Genomic DNA, 13,157 nt, shown 5'->3' on the forward strand with positions numbered 1-13,157 from the left:
TGTGAAAATAAAAAAAAAATCATTGTGGATGTTACTGAGTGAAAATTGCAAACTGCTGTTATAGTGACCAGTACTTTGCAGTCACCAATATGTTATGCCCACCTCTTGCTTCTGGAGACATGCACCCATAAGTTAGGATTGCTCTCATCACTACAGAAATGTCAAACATGCGGATGCTATATGTGGTTTAGGCACACTGTGGGGCTCATAAGGGGGGGGGGGCATTTGGATTTGGGAACGCAGAATTTCTTTTGGGAAGTGAGGAGCCATTTCTCTTTTACAGAGCCTTTGTGCTACCAGTAATGTGGAAGCCCACTATATTTCCGTTAACAGATGACGGACCTGAGTGGGGACTTGCTTTTTTTGTGGATTTAGTTGAAGCTTTTATTGGGACATTTTACATAACGATATAGATCACATTTATCCGGCGCTCTATGCTGAGCACTTACTTTGGGGTTTCCATTAAAATCTCCGAGTGATGTGACAGATGAAACCCCCAAGGGATCCATTCCCTATAATGAGGCAGCAAATTTACTCTGGACACCATTTGGCCTCTGTTCAGCTGTGTAATTTTCAGAAGTGCACAAAACTGTGGCCGACGTTACTTTTATACAATCCTAAAAAGATGGACACGGCCAGATCACAGATCCTATAACATCCACAGTCCCTCCATCTGCCTCTTTATAGGGAATCTTCAGCCAGAGGTTCTGTCTGAATCACGTATTTTAGAAAATTACATTGAAACTCCGGTGTAAGAGAGCACAGGATAAATGTGCTCCAAGCCTTATTGCCATCTATGGGAGGCAGAAGGAAAAAATCAACAGCATGTGAAGAATTGGTTTTATTTATTTTTTATGCCGTTCCTTGTGCGGTATAAGTGATTAGGCAACTTTGTTTTTCGGGTCGGTGCAATTACAGCGATACCAGATTTCGAAAACTAGTTTTTGCATCATTATATTTTGAGAGCTATAATTTTTTCAGATTTTGGCTAACAGAGTCATGTGAGGACTTGGTTTTTGCAGGACGATCTGACGTTTTTATTAGTACCATTTTCGGGCACATAACATTTTTTGATTGCTTTTTATTCTGATTTTTGGGAAATAGAATGAACAAAAAACAGCAATTCAGGAATTGCTTTTTGTTTTTGTTCTGTGGAGACCATCAGGCCAACGCGATCGCATCGCATTGACCTGATGAAAGCACGCAGGGAGCCCACTCCCTGCACGATGCCCCTCTATGTCGCGGTCACAACTGACAGCAGCATCAGAGGGGTTAAATACCCGCGATCGATGCTAACAGCGATCAAGGGCATTGCTTCAGGGTGTCAGCTGTGACATACAGCTGACACCCGCACCTGATCGCCGCGACGCTCAGTGTGAGGCCGAGCGATCGTGCCGCAGTACTAGTACGGCTGTCTGCGGGGAAGGGGTTAACATCTCGAAAATAACTAATAATACCCTGAAGAATTTCGGGGTGAATTGTTGCCAACCTACCAAAAGTCTAGTGTTCCTGTGGTACAACCAATGAGATCTTAATATGAAAGAGTAAAAGTTGTTGTCCACCATGTGTCAGGCTGATGTAGTCAATTACGTTTACCCTGGGTCTTCTCATTACCATAACCTATTTGGCATGACAGTAATTGGGCAAGAAGGACACACAAGTGGTGATCACATAGTTATTAAACATGTACAATAGGCTGCCCAAACTTTTGCATCAGCCCATTTTCCTTTTTGTAATTTTAAAAATGTAAAAGATGACAATTAGAGTTGAGCGAAATGGGTCGGTCAAATTCAAAAGTCGCCATCTTTAGCTAAAGTCGGGTTTCGCCCATTGAAACCTGACCATAGCGTGAGGTCGGCCATGAGGTCACCGAGCTGAGCGCCAAAGTCGCGTTTCAAATAATGCTTCCAGCGCCTTTTCTCAGCCAATGATGGAGGACGCACGCTGTGGGCAACGCGATTACATAGGCAGCGGCCACCACCATCTTAGAGAAGGGCATTGAAGTGATTGGCTGGCTTTGTGTGGTGTCACAGTGGGTATAAAAGGCTGGATAAAGCAGGGCTGCAGGAATGGGTTAACAGCGCTAGGAGTGCAGGCTCTGCAAACAGATACAGCGCTGGATTTCTCCTGCAGGCACTAAGCACTGTATCTGTTTGCAGAGCGCTGTTAACCCATTCCTGTAGCCCTGCTTTATCCAGGTATATCTCTTTCAGATAAACATTTATGTCACTGTAGGCATCTTTCTCGTACTGATGAACACTCCGGGAGCACATAGCTTCAAATATGACACAGATGAATTCTGAGAGCTTCTTCTACACTGCTGGAATGAATTTCTGCGGTCACCATCCTTCACTATAGATTATTCTTCTGACGTTTGACCCTTTTTAAATGCAATTGTAATAGAAACCTATGTCCGTTGCAGTTTCTGACAAAAATTTTTTTTGCTTTGTTCTCTTGTTTACTCTGTCTGTAAATTATAGTTTTCTACCAAAAGAAACCAAAAAACCTTTCTGATGAAGGTCCGTTGTTGGACTGAAAACGTTCATACGATATGAGTCTATTTTGTCTGGATGCTAAATAAAGAATACACTGCTTCTTCATTTTTGAGTGCCAAGTATTTTTGTACATATACCCTGCTAGAGACAGTTACTCATGTCACGCATGAGGTAGAGTTGCAGGTAGGAGCCCTACACAGGGAGAAAATTACGTTTTTTGTCTTCGCAGGTATTTCCCATCCTATCCTACTCGGTCTTCCTTGGCTGCGACTCCACGAGCCCACCTTAGACTGGCATAGCGGCAACATTTTGCGCTGGGGGGAGTCTTGTCGGGCTAGGTGTCTGCTGCCGGTGCGTCCTGTGGGTACCCCCCTTCCCTCTCCTGTTCTCTCCGCATTACCGTCTGCTTACAGTGCCTTTGTGGATGTTTTCGATAAAAAAGAGGCCGAGACTCTACCGCCGCACGGACCCTACGACTGCCCCATTGAGCTCTCTCCCGGCACCACTCCTCCTCATGGTAGGATTTATCCTCTTTCCTCGGCAGAGACCCAAGCCATGTCTGAATAGATTCAAGACAACCTGGCCAGGGGCTTCATTCGCAAGTCCTCGTCCCCTGCAGGAGCAGGCTTCTTTTTTGTAAAGAAGAAAGATGGGTCGTTGCGTCCATGCATCGATTATCGTGGCCTGAATCGCATCACTCTGAAGAACAAATATCCACTGCCACTCATCTCTGAGCTCTTTGATCGTCTGTAAGGAGCACGTGTGTTTACAAAGCTTGACCTTCGAGGGGTCTATAATCTGGTTCGCATATGTGCTGGAGATGAGTGGAAGACGGCATTTAACACACGAGACGGGCACTACGAGTATGTGGTTATGCCCTTTGGGCTCTGCAACGCACCTGCGGTATTCCAGGAACTCGTTAATGATGTCTTTCGAGATCTCCTCTACTCCTGTGTCGTAGTCTACCTTGACGACATCTTAGTCTTCTCTCCGGATCTGGCCACACATTGCCGAGACATTCGCCAAGTCCTCCAACGTCTTAGGGAGAACCATCTTTTTGCCAAGTTGGAGAAGTGCCTTTTTGAGCAGACTTCATTGCCGTTTCTTGGTTACATCGTCTCGAACTCAGGGTTAGAGATGGACCCTGAGAAAGTCTCGGCAGTTCTCAAGTGGCCGCGTCCCCTCGGAGTAAAGGCTATCCAGCGGTTTTGGGGGTTTGCCAATTATTACCGGCAATTTATCCCCCACTTTTCTTCGTTGACTAAACCCATCTCGGCTCTTGTCTGCAAAGGGGTCGATCCCAATCATTGGCCCTCTGATGCTGAAGCTGCCTTTGAAACCCTGAAGCAAGAGTTTGCGAAGACTCCGGTACTCCATCATCCAGATACCAGCAGACCATTCATTTTAGAGGTTGACACCTCTTCGGTGGGAGCAGGAGCAGTTCTTCTGCAGAAGACCTCCTCCGGGCGTACTCTCACCTGCGGATTCTTTTCAAAGGCTTTCTCCGCTCCCTAACGTAACTATGCTGTTGGAGACAGAACTTTTGGCCATAAAAATGGCTCTTGAAGAGTGGCGCCATCTTCTCGAGGGTGCTCTCCATCCGTTCATCATTTTTACGGATCATAAAAATTTGGCCTATCTTCAGTCCGCCCAAAGGCTCAACCCACGGCAGTCCAGATGGTCTTTGTTCTTCGAACGCTTCGACTTCGAACTCCACTTCCGACCCGGGGATAAGAATATCAAGGCAGATGCCCTGTCACGGTCATTCCAGTCAGTGGATAAGGAAGAGGGTCCAGTACATCTCATCGACCCCGCCAAAATCCTTACCGTAGCCCCACTAAGCCTAGTCCCCCCACCATGTGGAAAAACCTTTGTTCGGAGAGGAGATAGACTCAAGGTTCTTCGTTGGAGCCACTCGTCAAAATTTGCAGGACATTCTGGAGTTAAAAAGACTCTCTCGCTTGCCTCCCGCCATTATTGGTGGCCTTCACTTCGCAAGGACGTCCAGGATTTCATTGCCTCCTACCCTTCTTGTGCCCGGACCAAGGTACCTCGACATCGTCCTTCGGGACTCCTACATCCGTTACCTGTACCCACCAATCCATGGACTCATATTGCGATGGATTTCATCACCGATTTGCCTCCTTCTCCTAAATGTACGGTTATTTTGGTAGTCGTGGATCGAATTTCCAAAATGGCTCACTTTATCGCTCTTCCTGGTCTTCCTACCGCTTCTGAGTTGGCAAGGATTTTCGTGCTCCATGTCTTTCGCCTCCATGGGTTTCCTCAGCATATTGTATCGGATTGAGGAGTCCAGTTTACCTCCCGTTTTTGGCGAGCCCTCTGCGAGTTGCTGAAGATCATTTTGGTTTTTCCTCTGCCTACCACCCCCAGTCTAATGGTCAAGTCGAGCGAGTCAACCAGGCACTAACATCCTATCTCCGGCATTTTTCCAATGCGCACCTAGATGATTGGGTTTCACTTCTTCCTTGGGCTGAGTTTGCGTATAACAACCATCCAAGTGAAGCCTCCTCGAAATCCCCCTTTTTTGTGGTTTTTGGTCAACACCCCGGCATTCCCCTTTCTGTGTCCCCTACCTCGGGTGTACCGGCAGCGGACTCCTTGTCTGTGGACTTCTCTCAGATTTAGAGGGAGGCCAAAGCAGCCCTCGAGAGTGCCAGCCTCAGGATGAAGAGGTATGCTGACAAAAGTCGGCTACGCACCTCCATATCGCCCAGGGGATAGAGTTTGGTTATCTTCTTGGCATATCAGGTTGAAGATTCCCTCCTATAAATTAGGTCCTCGTTACATTGGTCCCTTTGAGGTCTTAAGTCGCATCAACGACGTGGCCTACAAATTGAAATTGCCCGCCTTACTTTGGATTCCCAATACCTTTCATGTATCTCTCCTCAAACCTGCAGTATTTAACCAATACCACTCTGCGCCTTCCCAAATCTCCCAACCCTGTAGCTCGGATAACACCTTTGAGGTTTGAGATATATTGGCTATGAAGCCAGTTAAGGGAAAGACCCTGTTTCTGGTGGATTGGAAAGGTTTTGGTCCTGAGGAGAGATCATGGGAACCCCAGGAGAATATTGATGCTCCTTGCATTATGAGATGATTTCTCTCCAGCGTGAGGAGAGGGGGATGTAAAGGGGGGTACTGTTACGCCCCCGGGCTCCACTTACTCTGCGGCACGCACTTCCCGGCGTGCTCCTGCTCTCCGGCACGTCCCCGCACCTGGCCTCCGGCTCCCCCGTTGTCATGCGCCTGCACACTGCCTCCCTCCTGGCGCGCAGCCCCCTGGACAGTCAACATGGCGGTGCCCAGCGCTATTTATGGCCGGCGTCTGGACAGGTAAGACTCCTGTTTTTCTAATGCGGTGATGCTGTCTCATTGCAGCACTCTCCGTGTTCCAGGCCCTTCTACCCTACCTCTGTTTGTGCTGTGTTCCTAGTCCTTGCACTCCTATTCTTGCCTCTGCCTTTGCTTTGTGCTGTATCCTCGGCTCCCTCGTCCCTTGCCTCCGCCTGCGCTGCCTCCGTCAGCTCTCCCTCTGCTCTCCTGCTATAGGGTGCCCTCAGTTGCACCTACTCCTTCCCTGTACTGCTTCTTACATCCTTCCGCTTGTGTTATCCGTGCTTCTTGTTTTGCAGCCTCCAGCCATTGCCACCCGCTACGCTCTGGTCCTGTGCTCTGCCCGGTTTCCTGTGCTCACTGTACGGATACGCCTGGGCCTCCACTCCAGGTGGTCCTCACCTGGGCGCTCGCCCTCGGGGGCTCTGCAGCCGTGACCCAGAGGGTCCACTTCCGGGTTGCCTCTTCGTGCCTCCCTGCTAAAGCAACCGTAACAAGAAGGATCCGCAGCAGGCATTGACATCGCAGCAACGGTTATCTGGCAGGCCCGTAGCTGTCCAAAAACGTGGACCAAAAACTAAAAGAGTTGCAGGACAGCTTGGCCAGACGGTCAACTTAGCACAGCGTGCAAGGCCAGAAAATGTATACAATAGTAGGAAGAGTGCAGTGTGGCACTTCTTTGTCCAAAATCCTACTGATGAAAAGTTGTTAATGGCTAATAAATTGCTCAGTAGCACAGATGAACCATCAGAGCACGCTAACCTACATGAGTTGATAATTTTACATAGTTATCTAATCTATTCTAGAGCTTTTGTTAAAGTAGTTTTTGAAACGTCAGAATATAATGCTCGGCATTTGCTTACAACTTGCAGGACATATTGCTTTTGTTCTTCATCTTTTGTCAGAAGGTCGTTAAAGTCGGTTACTTCCTACCTCTTTTAATTTTTCTTTCCTAACTTTTGGATTTACAACCCTAGCGTGCTCTGATGGTTCATCTGTGATACTGAGCAATTTATTAGCCATTAACAACTTTTCATTGTCTGTAATGGTGGGATCAAAAAACGATAATCCCACCAACTCTGCATTCAAATACCACAAATGGTTTGAAAATTTGGTCAGGGCTATTTCTGCAATGTTGTTGTCACATTCTTTATAGTCTAACAGACTATGCAAAATACCTAAATCTTAAAATACCTCAATTTGGATTATTTCAAACTTTGAGCAACGAGCGGCACGGGTTAACATCGTTTGATCGAGCTCAAATTTTGGCTATCTCAATATCTGGAAAGGGGAATCGTTTTGTGGGGTCCAGACGGACAAAATTCTGCCATCGATTTTTTGCGGTCACCCTAGTATCCATCACTGCGCACTGGGTTAATGTGGTGGATGCAGGCTCCACAGGGGACAGCGGCGGTGGAACAGTGCTGCCTAGCCTACAATATAGGAAACAGTTGGCTGTAGGCTTTCGACCCTAATCCTCCATAAGAGAAAGCTCGTCCACAGAGCACAGTCGCATGAGCACTCCATCCGCAGCTGGCAGTGTTGCACACGAGGTGTCCCACTATCGAACAGCTAGTGGTAAGCATCAGCAGGCTGTGTTAAAGATGATGTCTTTGGGTGACAACAGACACAACGCGGAAGTACTGGCCGACTACTTGCAGCGACAAACTGAGTCATGGCTGGGCAGTCTACATCTTGAGCCAGGCAAGGTAGTCAGTGATAATGGCCGTAATTTTGTGGCAGCCACAGCCCGTACCTTGCCTGGCTCACACTTTGAACCTGGTGGTGCAGTGCTTCCTTAATAATTATCCGGAGTTAACATCCCTGCTCCATAAGGTGCAAAGACTGTGCTCGCACATTCGTCGCTCAAACGTCCACTCCACTCGAATGCAGAAGCTGCAGCGATTGCTCCACCTCCCCATGCACCGCCTAATCATAGATGTTGCAATAAGGTGGAACTCCACCCTGCACATGGTTGAGAGGCTGTGTAAACAGAGGCAGGCTGTAATGCATTTGTGGGAGGATACACGGGCAGGCAGTTTGAGGGAAGACATGGAATTGTCGGGTGTGCAGTGGTCAAAGCTGAAAGACCTCTGTAAAGTCCTTCAGTGTTTTGAGGAATGCACACGGCTGGTAAGCGCATGTGACGCCATCATAAGCATGTGCATCCCACTTATGCGTTTGCCCATGCAAAGTTTGATGCACATTAAGGATCTGGCGTCTGCAGCGGAGGAGGAACAGGAGGAGGAGGAGGAGGGAAGCCTTGCTGACAGTCAGCCATTGTCTGGTCAGGGAACTGTCCTGGACGAGGTGGAGGAAGAAGAAGAGGAGGAGGAGGATGAGGGGGATGATTATTTTGGGCAGGAGGATGCTCCTCAAGGGGCAAGAGAAAATGCTGGCGTTCCAAGGTCAGGTACAGTGTTTGTGCGTGACTGTAGGGATGTGGATTTACCAGAAAGTGCTCCTCCACCCACCACTAGCAGTGCATCATTGACACCTGGAACATTGGCCCACATGTGCGATTATGCCTTGCGGATCCTAAAAAGGGACCCCCGCATTGCCAAAATGATGAAGGTTGATGACTACTGGCTGGCCAGCATCCTCGATCCACCCTACAAAGGCAAATTACACAACATCATGCCACAGGAGAACCTAGAGATAATATTGGGTAACAAACAAGCAACTCTAGTAAACCGTTTGTTTGAGGCTTTCCCAGCACACAGCAGCGGTGCTGGCTCTCCCACGAGCCGTAGTGGGCACAATGGAAGAGGTGTTCATGGTGCACACAGCCGAAGTGGCATTGGAGACAGGGGTTTAATGACCATGTTGTGAAATGATTTCTCAAGTACCGCTCACACGACTGCTAATACTGCATCGATTAAAAGTGACAGGAGACAGCAGTTGTCAACTATGGTTACAAACTACTTCTCCCATATTGATGTTCTTCCTCACAGGTCATTCTCCTTTGACTATTGGGCCTCTAAACTGGACACCTGGCCTGAATTGGCACACTATGCCTTACAGGAGCTCGCTTGCCCTGCTGCTAGTGTGTTATCTGAAAGAGTCTTCAGTGCTGCTGGATCAATTCTGACAGAAAAAAGGACCCATCTGTCGACCCAAAATGTTGATGATCTAACCTTCATTAAAATGAACCATGCATGGGTTTGTCCCACCTTCCCCTGATGACACATAGGTTGCCAGAAAACTGCCTCACTTTTGTCGTCCTCTTCCTCGGACTTGCCCAATTCCGCCATTTGCAGCAGCTGTCTGTCCAGCCTACACATCCTACAATGTTTATATGCCATTTTTTAAACCTCCCTAACTGGGCGGCCAACCCCCTCAATGGCTGGGGTCAACACCTGGCACACCCGGGCAAGTGCCGTTGCTCTGAACAGGTGGATGGGCCCACAGATGGCTGACGGCACTGGCACAGGGCCCCTCATAGTACAATACAGTGTCTCTGATGGTGGGGGGTCCCACTCGCCGTCAGACACACCAGCGTACTATGAGGGGCCCTGTGCCAGTACCGTCGCCCATGAGAGTGCCCCCCCTGTTTGGTCATGGCCACAGCACTTGCAAGTTGCAATACTTACCTCTTCCTGCTCCACCGCTGTGTAGTCTGGGCAGTTAAATTCTTCACAGGGACGGCCACTAGAAATTTGGTGTATTAATCGATGATGGTTAAGATGTAGCTATGACCTGTCCTGCTGGCCTCTACCTTCAGATGATCAATGGCTACCATTTGTAATGGATGTCAACTTACAAGCGGATGTAGTGGTGCTTTATGATCACCTTTCACAGTAGTGATAGTCACAGACGTGTGACATTCCTGCCACCATTTTTCAATGTCTCCTCTCATGCCAATCCAATAGAATCACCTACGGCCTGTGGCTTCTGTCTTTTGCACTCCAAAATGACCAGACACATCATGATAGGCAGTGAGGACCATGGGGACATCTCTCCCTGTGATCACAATTTGATGGAGATAAGTAACGGTGATGTGATCCACGCTACTGCGATAAAGCAATCCTTTCTTCACAAACAACCATTTTCGCTGTCTCCACAGACACAGTAATTGAAGGTCTGCATCGCCTCTGCAACATCTACCGGGAGGTTTTCCCGCGATGAGTAATTCCCAAATTTCTGATAACACTTGACATTCTATCTGTACTTGTATCCATGTAGTTTCCAGTAGCGGAGAGTCTGGACTGGCTTACTGAGTTTGAAATATATACGAAGATTTAAAAGTACCACAACACTGTATACTGTTGTATGCTTCGAATACCTTTCCCTTTTTCTGCTTTTTAAATTCTGGTGTAATTCATAGTGAGCCTGTGAGTGTCTGTGTTTGATTCTGGAAGTATAGACGGAAATTTACAATTACCCCTAGACTGGATACACCTAAAAAAAAAGTGTAAAAATAATTTCTAAAAAATCGCTAAACAAATAAAAAAAAAATTCCCTAATAAATTCATTTTTTGGAGATAAAAAAACAGTCAAAGTACACATATTTAGTATCGTCGCGTCCGTAACGACCCGCCCTATAAAACTTTCCCATTAGTTAACCCCTTTATTGAACTCCTTAAAAATTAAAAATAAAAAACAAAGCAAGTAATAAAGCTTTATCATCATACAGCCGAACAAAAGTGCAATAACGCGTGTTCAAAAAGATGCATATAAATAACCATGATGCCACTGAAAACGTCATCTTGTCCCGCAAAAAACGAGCCACCGTACAGCATCATCAGCGAAAAAATTAAAAAGTTATAGCTCGCCGAATAAAGCGATGCAAAAATAACTATTTTTAATATAAAATTGTTTTCATTGTATACAAGCGCCAAAACATAAAAAAAGACATAAATGAAGCATCGCTGTAACCATACTCACCCGAAGAACAAAACCGCTTTATCAATTTTACCGCATGCAGAATGTTGTAAACGCACCACCCAAAAGAAATTCTTGAAATGCTGGTTTTTGTTCATTCTGCTTCCAAAAAAATCAGAATAAAAAGCTATCATAAAATGTCATAAGCCCGAAAATGTTACCAATAAAAACGTCATCTCATCCCGCAAAAAATAAGACCTCATATGGCTTGGTGAGTCAAAATACGGAAAAATGTGGTGATGCAAAAACTATTTTTACAATAAAAAGCATCTTTAAGAGTATGACAGCTGCCAAACATAAAAACTGCCATAAATAGTAAATTAAACCCCCTTTTATCACCCCCTTAGTTAGGGAAAAATAATAAAATAATAAAAATGTATTTATTTCCATTTTGCCATTAGGGTTAGGTCAAGGGTTAGGGATAAGGTTAGAGTTAGGGCTAGGGCTGAGATTAGGGTTAGGGGTGTGTTGGGGTTAGGGTTGGAGTTAGAATAGGGGTTTTTCCACTGTTTGGGCACATCAGGTGCTCTCCAAATGCAACATGGCGTCTGATCTAAATTCCAGCCACTTCTGCATTGAAAAAGTCAAATGGTGCTCCTTCCCTTCCAAGCTCTGCCATGCGCTCAAACAGTGTTTTACCCCCACATATAGGGTATCAGCCTACTCAGGACAAATTGCAAAACAACTTTTGTGGTCCAATGTCTCCTGTTACCCTTAGGCAAATAAAAAATTGGGGGCAAAAATATCATTTTTGTTGAAAAAAATATGAATTTTTTATTTTCACGCCCGAGCGTTATAAACTTCTGTGAAGCACTTGGGGGTTCAAAGTGCTCACCACACATCTAGATAAGTTCCGTTGGGGGTCTAGTTTCCAAAATGGGGTCACTTGTGGGGAGTTTCAACAGTTTAGGCACATCAGAGACTCTCCAAACTCGACATGACACCCGCAGACCATTCCATCAAAGTCTACATTCCAAAACATCACTACTTCTCTTCCGAGCCCCAACGTGTCCCCATACAGTAGTTTTCTCCCACATATGGGGTATCAGCGTACTCAAAACAAATTGGACAACAACTTTTGGGGTCTAATTTCTCCTGTTACCCTTGGGAAAATAAAAAAATTGGGGGCTAAAAATCATGTTTGTGGAAAAAATATGATTTTTTTATTTTCACGCCCAGGCGTTATAAACTTCTGTGAAGCACTTAGGGGTTCAAAGTGCTCACCACACAGCTAGATAAGATCCGTTGGGGATCTAGTTTCCAAAATGGGGTCACTTGTGCAGGGTTTCCACTGTTTAGGTACATCAGGGGCTCTCCAAAGGCAACATGACTCCTGCAGACCATTCCATCAAAGTCTGCATTCCAAAACGTCACTACTTCCCTTCCGAGCCACGACGTGTGCCCACACAGTAATTTTCTCCCACATATCAGGTATCAGCGTACTAAGGATATATTGGACAACAACTTTTGGGGTCCAATTTCTCCTGTTACCCTTGGGAAAATGAAAAAATTGGGGACTAAAAATCATGTTTGTGGAAAAAATATGAATTTTTTATTTTCATGCCCGGGCGTTATAAACTTCTGTGAAGCACTTAGGGGTTCAAAGTGCTCACCACACAGCTAGATAAGATCAGTTGTGGGTCTAGTTTCCAAAATGGGGTCACTTGTGGGGGGTTTCCACTGTTTAGGTACATCAGAGGCTCTCCAAACGCGACATGACACCCGCAGACCATTCCATCAAAGTCTGCATTCCAAAACGTCACTACTTCCCTTCCGAGCCCCGACGTGTCCCCATACAGTACTTTTCTCCCACATATGGGGTATCAGCGTACTCAAAATAAATTGGACAACAACTTTTTGGGTCCAATTTCTCCTGTTACCCTTGGGAAAATAAAAAAAATTGGGGACTAAATGATCATGTTTGTGGAAAAAAATATATTTTTTTATTTACACGCCTGGGCATTATAAACTTCTGTGAAGCACTTGGGGGTTCAAAGTGCTCGCCACACATCTAGATAAGTTCCTTAGGGGGTCTAGTTTCCAAAATGGTGCCATTTGTGGGGGGTTTCCACTGTTTAGGCACATCAGGGGCTTTCTAAACGCGGCATGGCGTCCAATCCCAATTCCAGCCAAAAAAGTCAAATGGCGCTGCTTTCCTTCTGAGCTGTGCCATGCACCCAAATAGTGGTTTACCCCCACATATGGGGTATCAGCATACTCAGGACAAATTGCACAATAACTTTTGGGGTCCTGTTACCCTTGGAAAAATAAAAATTGAGGGTGAAAAGATCATTTTTGTGGAAAAAATATGATTTTTTAATTGTACGGCTGTACGTTATAAACTTCTGTGAAGCCCTTGGGGGTTCAACATTCTCACCACACATCTAGATAAGTCCCTTCGGGGGTCTTGTTTGCAAAATG

This window comes from Dendrobates tinctorius, unplaced genomic scaffold, assembly GCF_039654945.1.
Source record: "Dendrobates tinctorius isolate UK_male_01 unplaced genomic scaffold, ASM3965494v1 ptg000060l, whole genome shotgun sequence".
Lineage (NCBI taxonomy): Eukaryota > Metazoa > Chordata > Amphibia > Anura > Dendrobatidae > Dendrobates > Dendrobates tinctorius.